We start from the raw sequence: 4892 nt of genomic DNA, 5'->3' as shown, positions 1-4892 counted from the left end.
ATTTGGGTTACCTCGAGCCCTAAGAGTATTGAGTGCAAATAGTTGTTCTACAATAGTGATAATGTAAGCCAAAATCGTGGCTAGCAAATTTGTCGTCATGTGTACACTTGTAATGTAACAAACAACATTCTTGGTTGGGAGCTTTGAATCAATTTCTTAGATTTTGAAAGAAACATTTTTGGCTTCCAAATATTTTGTTTGTGTTGGTATTTTGTGATGATTATGCAACAAGGTCTACCATTAAACATTCTCAGTTATTCTTATGTGCTTGGAGTATGCATATACTCTTTCTCCTTATACTTTATTTTCAAATGCTTCAAGTTGTATGAGTAATGCCTACTTTAGAGTTTGGAGAAGGGGAGGGGAGAGAAGCGAGGATGAGGGAGCTACTAATTCCAAAATTGTTCTAGGTTTTAAACATCTACAATAATACTAGAACTAGTACCTCATTGGTTTCTTTTTTAAAATTCTAACAATGCATTTATTTGTACGTTATAATACCCATGACATTGTGCAAAATATGCATATGGAACACCATTATGAATGCATTAATTATCGTGTTTCCTTTTGTTATATTACATGCACATTTGGATGTGGATCTCCTAAACTAATCCTCAAAAATTGGTTGGATGTGCACATAAGCTTTTTTCGCAATGTAAAATATGCATTAATGAGGCAATTTGTGATATTGATCTCGTGTAGTCTAGAGTATGCTTAGGATATACTTAGCCTACAGTTGATGTACACTTAGTGTATGCCTAATATATCCTTTGCCTAGTGTATCCTTAGCATATACCTAACATACTCTTAGATTGTGCCTCGTGTAGAGTTAGTGAATACCTACTATACAAATAGCATATGCTTAGTGTATGCTTAGTATATACCTAGTATGCAAATAGCATATACTATACCTTACTTTATGGTTAGCATATGTCTAGTGTATTCCTAGCATATCCTTAGCATAGTATATGCTTAGCCTATGCCTAATGTATGTTGTATATGCCAATGCTGAGCATCTTCTTAGTCTAATGTTCACTTAGCCTATACCCAGCATACACTTAGCCTATGCCTAGCACATGTTTATCATCGCATACACTTAGAGAACATATACTATACCTTACTTTATGGTTAGCATATGTCTAGTGTATTCCTAGCATATCCTTAGCATAGTACATGCTTAGCCTATGCCTAATGTATGTTGTATATGCCAATGCTGAGCATCTTCTTAGTCTAATGTACCCTTAGCCTATACCTAGCATACACTTAGACTATGCCCAGCACATGTTTATCATCGCATACACTTAGCCTACACCTAGCATGAGCTTAGTGTATACCTAACATATCCTTAATATAGCATATACTAGGCATAAGCTAAGGGTATGCTAGGTGTAGGCCTAGTATAGAATACATTCAATTTATGCTTAGCATATGCAAAGCATATGCCTTGTGCTTAGCCTATCTCTAGTATATGCCTAGCATCTCGTAGCAAAGTTTATGCTTAGCCTACATCTAGCATATGCTTAATGTATGCTCTTAGCTTACACCTAGATCATGCTTAGTGTGAGCTTAAGCTTGGCATATGCTTTGCCTATGCCTAGTGTGTACACTTAGTCTAGCATAGCATATATGTAGCACCTATAGCTAGGGTATGCCTAGCATATGTCTACTAGCATACCCTTAAAGTAGTGTACGCTTACTCTACATTTAGTTTACACTTAGTGTATGCTTCATGTATGCCTAAAATAAACTCAATATATAAATGCCATATGCCTAGGATACACCTATCTATCCTTAGCCTATAGCTAGTATATACTTAGCCTATGCCTAGCATACGCTTAGCCTACACATAGCATACTAAACCAGTTAAAGAAGTAAGATTTTTAATAAAACTTTTTTGAAAAAACTTTTGAGTACCTTGTTTAGGATTGTTATGGAGGTTCATTTTGAAAAATGTATTCTACATAAAGATCTAGGCCAAACCAGCAGATTATATTGCCATTGAGGTGATAATCCTTTATGGAGTTATATCTTATCTCATTAACACATGTTTATTAGGATAGATATAAAAATGTTTAGATTTGGAGGGGACTCCTCGCTCACTACATGTACCATGTGTGCACTTCATGTACAATGTATGCATCTTCATGAGGGTATTCTTATCCATGACAATCACTTCTAGGAGAGCAAACCTAACATGTAGCTCTTTCGTTTTCAAAAGAGTAAGCCGCCCTATGTGCACTAGCAAGGCACATACAACATTGATCATAATATGTAATATATTTAAAGTATTGTTATCATTGTATTTTAATGTTTACTTTCTCAAGTCGAATAACCTAGACTTCAGAGTTTGACCTTAAACATGTTGTATATTATTATCTCAAGTTATAGTAACTCGCACATTTTGACATCCATATACATAAATTTTTTATTAGGCTTTGAGATATTTATCAAGAAAATGGATAGCCTGTGTCTAATAGGATAGCAAATATAGTTGGTAGGGACCTAGCCTTGCATGGGGTCAGAAACCATTTCTCTTTGCATTTGTCGAATATATACATCGGTGTGTTTTGTTGCACAGGTTGAACTATGCATTAGTATATGCATCAATAAATATCAAAGATTATTTTGACACATATTTTGATGACTTTATTAGTTCTCATACTAATGAATAGATACCGATGAGTTTATTGATGCACATTGTGATGGTGGGGTGGAATGATTTCGATCATACTCCATATGTGTTTGACGAGATCCATATTTTGCTCTCACTCCTCTTTCTACGGATTATGATGAGAATATCTCTCAAATAATTGTATGCAGAGTTTAAATTGCAAATGATGTCAAATCCCATGTGAGCTCTTGGTTCAAAACTTGTAACGAAAGAGACCCGATGATGTCGAGAAGAATTTTATTGAATGGGCACGACCATTAATCGTGACGATCATTAGGTGGTTTCAACAAAGATCTAGATGGCTTCGGAAAAGTGGAGGACGAATATGGGGATGCAAAGAACGGGATCTTTGCGAGATGAAAAGTCTATGGAAAAGTTGGCATAATAGTTCTCCTTTAGACGAAGTGTCATAAGGCGTGATGACTGCAGTTTGACGCAAACGCTTGAAAGGGTCTGCCGGGACGGGATCGCTAGGACCTGGCTGGGGACTAATCATTCCTAGTTATACCAATTCAGCTCTTAGACGGGAAGCTAGACTGCTAGTGGCGGACTAGGTCAGGAGGGATGAGGCTTATATAACAGCTAGAAGTGATTCATGCATAGCTGCGCAGGACCTCAGAAGCCATTGGGTGCCAATGCAATATAACAAAAAGTAGCGCTCAGTAGCGGCCAAGTGATACGACATTATTGCCCAAGAAAAAAAAGGGAAAGGAAACTAGTATTCGTTGAGCGACTAGCGCATTGCACGTCTGCATCCTGCAGTCATAATTGGCTCATAGAAAGATTGAGGTAGTTAACATGGCCAGCCCGTCAAGAATAGTGAGACATGATCGGCCGCAGCTGGGCGCCGTCTGGATAATGTTGGCGATGATGATCGTCGTTCAGCGCGTGGCAGCGGCGGATGAGGACCCCTTGCAAGACTTCTGCGTGGCCCTCATGCCCGGCGGCGATGATCATCAGTCGTCGAAGGATGCTGAGCAGCAGCAGCTGATCACTATCAATGGGCTCGTGTGCAAGAACCCGCAGCAGGTGAAGGCCAAGGACTTCACCTCGCAGCTGCTCCGTAACAAAGGCCCCTTCAACAAGGTCCTCGGAAGCGCCGTCAACCTGGCCACCGCCCTCAACTTCGGGGGGCTCAACACGCAGGGCCTGTCCGTCGCTCGAATCGACTTTGCGCCCAACGGCCTCAACCCTCCACATGTCCACCCTCGCGCCACCGAGGTTCTCTTCCTGGCGGAGGGCACCCTGGTGGTGGGTTTCGTCTCTACCAACGCCAACACCCTCTTTCAGCAGACCATCCGGAAGGGCGACCTGTTCGTCTTCCCCCGCGGCCTCATCCACTTCCAGCTCAACCCTAGCAAGGACATGCCCGCCCTCGCCATCTCCGCCCTCAACAGCCAGAACCCCGGCACATCGCAAGTCGCCCCGGCCCTTTTCGCTGCTAACCCTCCCCTCCCGGAGGAGGTTCTGGAGATCGCCTTCGGCCTCCGCAACGACAAAGACGGCGATCAGGAGGAGGTGGACCGCCTCAAGAAGAGCGTCGCCACCACCGTCATGCAGCAGCCGGCATAGTAGATGATCAATTAAGTATGAGGAAGAAACTACCAATCATTCCGATAACACTCTAGTGAACACAGTTGAATATTAGACAGAAACTACTTGCTAGAATAAGACCAACTGAACATAGTTGAATATTAGACAGAAACTACTTGCTAGAATAAGACCAACCATTTTGATTGGAACCTAGCTAAATCAGTCATCAACATCGTTTTTGTACTATACTATAGCAGGTGCATTTATCAGTGCGTCTATTGACGTTAGTATATAGACGTGAAAAACGTGTCTATATACTCGTGTTTTTAAACGTGTTTATAGATGCGAAAATAAATGCATATATTTTTCATTTCTCATAAAATCCCTATATATGATCAAATATCTTAACAACTAGTATTTTTTAGAATACGTTACCAACTTTACTTCTTTGTGGTCTAATATAGCTTACTCAATTGTACTTCTTTGTGCATCTTGGCGCATCGTTCTTTGGATGTGCGCATTCAATTCTAATACTATAACACAACAAATGTTATATGTATCACAAAAGTAAGCAACTCTTAATTGATATTTTAGTTGTTTTTGAGTATTACAAATATACATCCAATATTTCAAAGCTAATTATATGCTACAATGAATGATCAATCTCATCTTCAATGAGATCCGCCCT

General features: G+C 40.1%; 1 pseudogene; it reads left to right on the top strand.

Annotated features, from left to right (window-relative positions):
• Positions 1–3291: 3291 nt before the first annotated feature.
• On the top strand, positions 3292–4459 carry LOC148025077 (germin-like protein 8-2 pseudogene; annotated as a pseudogene).
• Positions 4460–4892: the final 433 nt, after the last annotated feature.

This window comes from Lygodium microphyllum, chromosome 15, assembly GCF_053477565.2.
Source record: "Lygodium microphyllum isolate KBCC chromosome 15, Lygodium_microphyllum_v1.1.10, whole genome shotgun sequence".
NCBI lineage: Eukaryota > Viridiplantae > Streptophyta > Polypodiopsida > Schizaeales > Lygodiaceae > Lygodium > Lygodium microphyllum.
The sequence above is the reverse complement of the archived record's forward strand: the minus strand, read 5'-3'. Positions and strand labels throughout refer to the sequence as shown.